Raw genomic sequence first — 10,595 nt, forward strand, 5'->3', positions numbered from 1 at the left:
TGAGGGCGATGTATCGAAGGGAGATGATTGGAAGCTGGCGAGTGTGGAAAGGCTGTTCGGCATCGTTAGGCCGTCTGCGCGCCCCAACGAGAAGACGCCCGCGGTCATCCTCAGCGGCATTCCACTCGGCCCGAGAAAAAACAAGCGCTCTCCGAGAGGAGGATAAGCCTCGCTTGTGGGTCAGGGGCTTAGAGAAAACCACAGACGAGAAGGAGGCATCGCCCGCACCCATATTCATACACTGTCGACTTCGTCCAAACTACGTTCATTTTTGTATTGGTTTTGAAACGCAGAAAAGTACGCGGTTTTCATAAACTACATAGACTACTTAGCTTGGCATAACTTGAATTGAAATGATCCACACCTAAACATCATATTTTTAAAATTGATATCTAAACTTAGATGACGCGCCCTTCTTCAGCTATATTCATGACTTAACTCGGCTGAACAAGACTCAGCGCAACGACATGACAACGACCTGTTAACGAATATATTAGCTTGAAAACGTAAAATATCTGACCATGTACCCGATGATACGATAACTGGCGAAGTATTAGTAGTACTCAACATTAAAAGTCCAAGCATTCAAAGTTACTTCGATCGTTATAATGAGAGCAATAAGTTACACAATTTACCAAGCACAGAGAAGCCTGCACATCAATCATGCGATAAGATTCTCGTTTTTAGTACTTTAATATGCGATGTTATACAACTAGTACAGATCAGGGAAGAGATGCTGGCTACTGCGCTAGTACGAAGTGTTTGGTAAGCGGGAAAAGAAAGAAAGTGAATGAAAGTATATGAACAGAATTAATGAGATAGGCCTAGTTGTGAAAGTAAGAAGGAAAGTCAATGCGAGCGGGGGAAAGAACAGGATGAGCTCTAAAAAAGGGGCATAGATCAGCACCAACCAAAGTTCAGATACCTGATGATGATTGAGTAACAACCGAAGCACGTTACTAATGTGTTCAAATAATATTAGTGGCCAGTAAGATATCTTTGTTTATCATTCGATATGAGTTCTAAAAGTGAATCATGTGAGCTTAAACGGTTGGATACTTAAGCAATAGTAATTTTAATTCCTTCACGCAAGTAAGAATTCGGAGTTAGTTGAGATTTCCTCCAACGATAATCAAAAGCATTTCGTTTCAAAGTTCGATCAAAGTTTCGAGCCATGCCACTTTACGATGTAGCGAAGTAGCAGATGTTATTTTCAAATTCTCACCTACGAAGCGGCGCCGAACGCAGTCAAGTTCAGCTCTTAGTGAACGCGGATGAAAGGGCGACCTGCACCCGCGTCCGCTCTCCGGCAGCGGCAACGAGTGAGGAGGTGCCGCGCCGGGAATCCAAGGGGCTATCTGAGCGTTTTGATCGGCCGCTGCCTCTTATTAACGTGGAGAAGGGGATTCGGGCGATGAGATGATGGAGGTGGGCAATAAATAAAATATGTAATGCGGTGCACAAAAAACATGCCGTACGGAATAAGACGATGAAACGGAGCGAAAGAGATAAACATCTTCATTGCGGATGTGCCCACGCTCTCTCTACCTCTCTCTCTATTTTATTCTTTCACTGCCAATGAAAATCGTCTCGGCGTTGCACGAGCAGAATTTTATTCCCGGAATAACCTTTTCTTAAGTGCTTCATCCCGAACGCAGCGTAGCGCGCGAATGCGATGCGATGCAACAATATGATACCGTCGCGACAATTTTATTGTTTCAATTCCGTAAAACCACCGGAAAAAAGGATCAATATTTACTAAAACTCAATGGGAAATGAATATTAAGCTTTTGAATGTGAAACAGAGAATTACGCACTAACCAGTAATACTTTGAGAGTCGATTCGAAGCTCATATTTCTCGAGCACATCCCCTCCGAGAGAATCATAAAACAGGTACAGTTAATTCCGTTTCATAACGTAACTTTCTTTACAGTGGCCGTCTCAAAGTAGATGGCTGGCGTGCGCCAGTTGACTGGAATTCCACACGAGTTCCCTCGGATGAATAGGATATGAGAAATCACAGTAGCTGAAACGTATACTTTCGCCCATTTTAAAGATGTGAAACAGAAGGATATAAGATCTAATCACGCTATGGTACGTGTATCCCTTCGTTTCAAAAATATTCCGCGAACGGTAAGAGCCTAATAAATCATGAAGTAGGAATATTATGTGAATAAAAATTCGCAAAGTATGAAATACGCGATAGGCACCGAAAAAATAACAGAAGAAGATAGAAAGACGTCATTTCAGATGAAAAGACCATCGCCAACAAAGAAAAAAGCATTGTTTCTCAATGTATTTGATAGGATGAGTGGATGATAATTATTCAATTCTTTCACATAAAGTATATACATAGGCATAAAATCGAATCCCTTCAATGGGGGCAAAATTGATACTAAAAATATAAAAATCAATTCTCAAGTGAGTTGTAACGAAATAAATATCTCAAAACGTGCTAACGCAAAACATCTCTTCCGCTGGCGGAAAAAGAACCATTCAATTCCATGAAATGCTAACGCTTTTGAAATCTCTTTTATATGATGATTTAGTCTAAGAAATATCAGAGGCGAAAACTATAATAAATCTAGAACCTTAGGCATATAACATTTTTTTTTTGGCTGGATACTCTATTTCGATGGAGATAAAAAGCTACAGAATTATAAACATACTCAGTTTTCTTGCTTAAAATAACGATATAAAATGAAGCAATTTACAGAAATAAAATGACAACTAAAAAAGTATAATGCCGATTGCAAGAGCAGTTAATGGTGTCGTTAAAGAAAACAAGTATATGGTAGAAAAAGACTCATTCACATCGGCGTTAATCATTTATACTTCCGCAATAATCATTGACCTCTTCCCCCATCAACGGGGACGCTTTCAAATTAACATACATATCAGTCTCCATAGCGAAGATCAACTCGCACGAAAGTACTTGCATGCACCCGTTTATAATATGATGGTATTCAATTTTACCGCACACATTTGATGTATCACGTTTAATTAAAAAACTGTATTATTCAAGGAACATTGAGACGAAGAAAAGAAAAATAAACATGAGGGTCGTTTAACGTCGATTCCCTTCGTTATTCTACTTTCATTTGCGTTTTATTTCTAAAGGTTTGAGAAGTTAATGGAACTAACAGGGGCAGTGTACCGCAATAATAGTGCAATTAAAGAAATAACAACAGAAAGAAAGGCCAATTTAAGAGGAAGTAACTACTCCCATCCATTTTTCTTTTACTAAAAGGCCCAAATAATACTTTAAATCAATAATGGACGAAGAAAGAGTAAGAGAAATAAGAGTGTCTGTAAAGAGTGGAAGAACATTATAAGGCTTGGCGAAACAAAAAACAATGTCAATGGCAACGGCAGCTGGATTTAATTTTGGATGAAACCTTCCACGAAAAACAATTATATTTAAACTTAACTATTGGAAATTATTATAGAACTTAATTTCACTTCATAAATTCTTTTTATTCACAGCCCATTTCATGGGTAATTATGAGTAAATAGCCAAAACATCCGCATTCCGAATTTGCTTCGAATATTTACTTAAAGTTTTCCGGATATTACAACAAAATTATTACAAGTTTTTCTCTTTATTAATCAATTTTACGAAAAAAGAATTGGATTACACAATTAGACATTAGCATCTCTTCCGAACGAGCAGACACCAATCGGATAGAAGAAAGAAAACTGTTGGGTATATGGGATTCCGTAAGCTTCTTGAACATGGATAAATATGATTCGTAGGTATAGTTCACAAGGAAAAAGTTAGGATCGCAGATTGTTCGCAGGTGGGGATCATTATCTCGTTAAACTAAGAGGTTGAAAATTACGAAAAAATAATCACAGGAGGCGGTATTTCCAAACATGTAAATAAGCGATCCCAGGAATTTCGAGGAAATTCTGAAAAACTGTCGTCAATAAAAACGCTGGAGTCTATCAGACCTAATTAATTAGGATTAAAATGGGTATTTTTGACTAATACTATCATTAAAAATCTGGATTTAAAAAAGCGCTGAAACGAAATAACAAATAGCCTTTCATAAAAACGTTCTCAGACTTGTAGAAAGAAGAAAATCGAAAGATATGTTAGGATTTCACCACGTTTGAATGCAGATAATAGAATAAACATATCTCTTATATCCGGAAATAGATAGCGGAAATAAAAAACATTCAATCTTCAATGTAAACTACTTTCAAACTCTGGTAACAAAAGCAGAAATGACTCTTAAAACGGACGAAGTGAAACGGCAAACAGATATTACCGTTCAAAGAGAATGTAGCGAATATAGTTGGAATTATGTCCCACATGGCAGCGGAAATATACGTGAATCACATAATTCAGAATCGCGATTCATTTTTGTTCAATATTTAAATACATATTCTCAGTAAATCCATTAAACATAAAACAGAAAAGCCACTACAAAAAAGAAATACGTACCCTTGAAAAATGTAAACACTATGTTGTACTTCACAATTAGTAATGATGGCGTCGAATCAAACAAAAATGCATTTTTTTCAACGATCACCCCATTGGACTGCGTAATTATAATATGGATAGATGATAATCTCAAACGAGTGAAGAATAGTATATTTCATAAGCGATTTTCTAAACATAAGAAAGAATGATAAATTTAATAACCAATGTGATGTACGAAGTAATAGCGTGATTAGATGGCTGCACATAAAAGCTAAAACGGCGGCAAAAATTACCACAAAACAAGGCAAAAGCCACATCATTAGAGATAAATAAATGAAAATTATATGATTCCGTGGGAATGCTGGCTAAACCGATTGATTGCACTCAGTACAGCTGTAAAATGATTCCATTAACTTTCTAGATGAAAATACCATTTGTAACCGCAGGGCCGATTATTTATACGGTGGAGTATGAGAAATATTTAGTACTTGATGATGATAATACCTCATAAAAAAACCCTCTAACGGGTTAAGAAAAATAGCCTGCAAAAAACTTTGCGGAGTAAATAAAGAGAAGTCCACATGGCGCAGTCAAAATACTATGGGTATATAAAAGCAAGTTTTCTGTGGAATAGTAAGAAAGTTGAAGAGGAAATCTTGCAGAAGTTCACTAAATTTTATGATTGGAATAAATCCTACAATAATCGCAACGGCATTGGGAAAAATCGTCGAAAAAACGAGGTGTACTTAGAAAAAGAATAGCGCAAAATACCTTGTAAAATATTGAGCAGGTGAGCGGAGAAAGTCTCGTGGTTGCACATTTACATCGTTCTTATAGCAGCAAGAAGTCCTTACATACAGAAATACGACCGATAAAAATGTGAAACCATGGTATACCGAGAATATAATGAGTACCAATCATACCTATTTCTTTCAAGGTAATTCAAAGTCAGATATATATCGCTTCTTGCTTTTGCCCATCGTTTGGAGAGGGTCTCATCTTAAAATGCAGAGCCTAGATCATTCACCAAATCTGCTTTCGAAGACTGCGGAGAAATAAAATAGCACCTGGTAACAATGTAGAACCTGATAAAAAAATATAGAAACTAAAAACAGTAAGCAAATGGTGAATGTAATATAATGTAGACACATTCGATGAATTACTGTATTTTCGCTGAACGGGCAAGGGTTTCAAAATATCGTAGAGACACAAGCGTCATTCGGGATGAAAGCCTGATAGGGGATGTCTTAGCTTTAATGTTTGTGAAAAACTCACCCAATATCACTTTTCCCATATTGAAGACAGTATGCCTTACCTGGAGGAAAGAAAGAAAGAAAATGTGATTAGTTCACAATTTTACCACCATCCACTCTGAACTAAATGAAATAACACACGCAGGAAACATATACGTTTGATGACGAAGGGAGAAGAATGGAAATATGACAAAATTGGCCATACCACGACAAATTAATCGGTAATAGATATTTTATTACACCAAGTAGTATATAAGGTATAAAAGTAAAGAAGGGGAAAATCTGACAAGGGCTAAGTTACATTTGATGTTATGATTATTATGCAAGGACATTACAATAGTTGACATAAGATTGACAAACAGAAACAATGCTGTACCAAACTTATCTCTAAAAGTTTTCAATTACGATTATCTGAAATATTGCATCACCGAATTAAAAAATTTGCATGAACACACGAATAGTGAAAGGACCACGCAGACTTTTTTTTATCAATACACTAAAATAGCATGCACATATGATTAATTTCGCGAGGAAATAGCGCTGTAGTCCCATCATTTTTTTAATCGCATGCATACCTCAATAGTCACACCACAAGATTTATTGACATTGCATTTACGAAAAGAACCTTCACTTAAAAAGCACCAAATTGCATTTCTTCGACGCATCATAAACAATGGAAGAAGTAGTCAGTACCGTCCAAAATTTTAAGCTTTGTTTTTTTTACCGCGTAATCTATAAACTATTGTACAAATATAGACTATACAAATCTGACTTGAGGAGACGATACAATAATATGCCATAATTGGAGAAAATCTTGACATTTAATGAAGTATTACCTAAATAAAAATCTTAATGCGGTTCTTAGAAATGTCACACTAATCCCCACGTTCTGATTAAAAGAAATTTATAATTGCCCAATAAACCAGGGACATTAAGAGTATCACAAAAAATCATAGAAATAAAATTGTATTTGCGTCACAATGCAGTCCTGATTTAAAGCGTTCTCAAAGAAGAAACAAAATGAGCGGATGTGGCTGTAAGGCACACTAGGAGAATGCTTAATGCTTGGAAACTTCCGAATGATAGTTATTAAATACATAATCTGCAACATAGATACTGTACTAAAGATTAGAGTAAAGAATGTCAGACAGAAGCAGAAAAATAATACCCCCAATTAATTAACCAAGGAAATTGGCAAGCAGAAACGATTGAATAATAGGAGTAGAAATAATTAAAACTATAAAAAGTCTAAATATTCTATAAATTCTAAATTCCAACAACTTATAGAGAGAGATAAAATGAGTAATTAGAGTGACTCTAAGAGTGGGGAGGTTCTTAATTTTTTCACTTGGTGGAATAAATATGATGTAAATTTCTAATTAGCACATTTAACCTTCGGCAAATTCGCGAAACACAATCCGTACCACATGTTACCTACCTTAGACCAAAGATATTAAGAATGGGGATAGTTAAAGAAGATAATGACTAGGGTAATCAACATTGGTAGCACTAAAAAATTTCATTACTATATATGTGCAGTTAAAGTAGCACCACGTGCAGCCACAAAATTCATGACTTGATACGTCAACTTAACTGGAAACCAACAATTATTTTCACCCCTTTTCTCTTTTTCTAACGGCTACGCACTTCATTCCTCATATTCACATAAATCAATCAATAGGAAAACGAATTCCATCGTTAAATGTTTAATATTAATAGATATTATTTAATTAAAATAATATAAAAATTTAAATTAAACTGCCGAACCCAATCTCTAGGGAAGATTGCTTTTTTGGTTTTAGCTTTAGAGGATTCCATTTAGCCAAACACCGATGGGGATAAAACGCTTCATTCACTAATTCGGGCGAATGAAAATTACCTTTGACCACGCAAATAAAAATGATGTATTAAATTAAATCATGGACACGAAGTAAATACGAAAACTTAGGTGGTATTATAGAATTAAGTAAGCGTATGACTAAATGCTACGATTTTAGCTTAAAATTTACACATTCCTTTCGATTTGTTGCATATAAATGACCTTTTGAGAATTACAAAACCTCAATGCAAGCATCTGAAAGAACGTTTAAACTCAAAGTTTGGAGATATTTGGTACTTTGAACATTTTTCTGATTCATACTTGCATTTCTAGTGAAAACATTAACCTAAAATTGCCTAAGTCCATACATGGGAGATGAAGAAGGAAAGTGGTCAAAACCTAAACATTATAGGAGGATTTTAAACTAAGATATTTACTAACAAGACTCGTAAGATATTTCTCAGTTTACATTTTAAAATAACCGGCGACAGGCAAGATAACCTTGCTCCCTTGATACAATAAATTAACATTGAGAAAATCAACATAGCAGTTATTGGCATCTTATAAAAATTATTATATAATCACACCTTATACACCGGTTTGGATGGAATATTCACGGTAATTGCATATCCGTAAAAATTAGCTAATGCTCGAGTTTTTCATTACCCCTGCGAAGGAATAGTTTTCCAATGACGACACTATTTGCTTCGTGTTGATACTTTGACAACAAGATCAAGACGCTAAAATAATCGAGGCAAAATTCTTATTTTCCTAAGACTGTTCGCGCAGCGGGGAAGAAGATAAATATTTGAATACCTTTATTTAATAGTAATATTTAATAATAACATAGTACTTTTAACAGAAATTTATCAAAATAAAACGCTGAAAGTAAGGCAATGGGAAACTGTAAGTACGTGTAAAAAATATAAAAATTATTTGAAGTTTATATCGAGGCGTTTTCCATCAATTCGAGGAGCACGTTAAGAGGAAAAAACGTAGCATAAAAGAAAATCTTTCAATACCAATTCAAAAACAGAAAAATTAGAACTTTTTCCAGTAAATAAATTTAATAGAATCAATACGACCCTGTTATGCCTCGCCAATTATCAATCAACTAACAAAAAGAAATCGATACAGTTACTAAAAAAGGATTGAACTCGAACTAAATGGTAAGAAAAGACTTACCTTACATTCTTACAGCAGTAGCCGATGAAGAGTTACATGAATATATGACTATGAGGAGTTACGTTGAATATATAACTAATGCGGTGACAAAAATGTATTAATCTTCACTCGTCTATCGTCACTTCCTGAATTTAACTACCGAACGTACTTAATTTTGACAGTCATCTTTCATTGGGTTTGACGTGTCCTAAGGTTTCAATTTTTCTTCGAAGTAATATTGAATCATTGCCAGAGAAATGCAAGTTTGCGAGTTTTTCTGTTTACCAATAATTTATAAATAATCAAAGAGCTCTCTCTGAGATCCCAGGACGTCAAAATTCAGATTTTAAAAAGGTTTCTAATAAAACAAAAGAGTTCAGCAGTAGCAATACAAAAAACAGTAGCAATATTCATTTATTGCGCAACTTTAGATTCATAAGTCGGATAAATAGCCACTTCACGCATTTACGCTTCAATCATAGACGATAAATTCTAGCTAAAGTACAAAAATCAATGTAAGCCTAAGAAATTTTTCAGATGCCTACCTCAAGAATAAGTCGCAAATATCTTAGTTAAAAAAACATATGATTACGTTCGCATGCAGACAACAGAATGGTTCTGAAATTAAGTTAACCCGTACTATCTTCGGACGATTACTAACAGTTTTCAGACTCATACTTAGCACTTATTCATACGACGAGTAGGTTTGTTACAGAAGGTTCTCCCATATATCAGCATTATTTGTCAATATCATCACTTTCTCAATAGTTCCGTCAAATGATAGGTTACGCGGGCGGTTGAATCTTTTATAAAAAGGGTAATATTTTGCGATCCATTTCGTCATTATGAGCCATCATTGAGGAAAAAAAGAAAACAAGACGCGATTGTGTGCATTGAGGGGCCAAATACAATTCATCCATAACAGAAAATTTATGCAAGTATAATAATCAATAAGACCAGCAACACGATTGAAACTGATTTCTAGAAAAATAAAATGGTGGCAACTTTAAAAATTACACTAAGCAACACAAGAATAAATTATAGGAAGACTGGCTTTTTGATAAGTAAGTAAATAAAAAGAGAATAGGACAAAAAGTAACGACAGTATGATTTATAGCACTGCTCTATATTTTCACTAAAAATTATGATGATAAAAGAACAAGTCATATTATATTCAGCTAAATTAAATGGCCATTTCTTTTGTATCAATAGGAGCGTGAATTTTACAACACAGACCCCGGCACAAGCAGGGATAAGATCAACAATGACGGACCGGAATTCCCTGGTGGTGAAATTTGTACCTATATTCAACAGGTAGCAACGCCAAATGTCGAGAAAGAATCAACCTGTAGCTTCGTGCCTCCCTCCGTGTGAGGGAGAAAAAACGCTAAAGAAACCCCAGGCAATGTCAAACGGAAATAGATTCAGGATAACATTGATTAACTATTTTAAATTATACCCAAATGATTTCCACAAGCCCTCGTAGGAAATGCGACATCCATCTTTTAAGCAAATACTTTTGAAGAGTCGAATTTCCTCACGGACAACTCTAATGTTTTCCAAGACGGGTGATCTCGCCGTCCATTATCCGATATTAAAGTGACTCGATAGTCATCTGCCCATGGATTTTCTAGCGTGGCGATAGCGAAAGGGAGTAAATGACCACTTATCTATCAAGTAACGCCCGCAGCAGGGGTCGGCTGGCGATATCCAGGGTAAATATCAAGATTGAGCGGTAATTCTATACATCTCACGTTAGTTTGCCAATCGGAATAAATTATACGAGCTATAGATACATAAACTATCCACACGGTGATATATAACGCACCTGTATTTCTTGAATAACAAAATATTGCCACCTAAGGTATAAATAACAAATAAAGTTAAAATGAAGAGCATATTCGATGAAAATGATTTTTATGTGATGGG

This window comes from Ischnura elegans, chromosome 9, assembly GCF_921293095.1.
Source record: "Ischnura elegans chromosome 9, ioIscEleg1.1, whole genome shotgun sequence".
Taxonomy (NCBI): domain Eukaryota; kingdom Metazoa; phylum Arthropoda; class Insecta; order Odonata; family Coenagrionidae; genus Ischnura; species Ischnura elegans.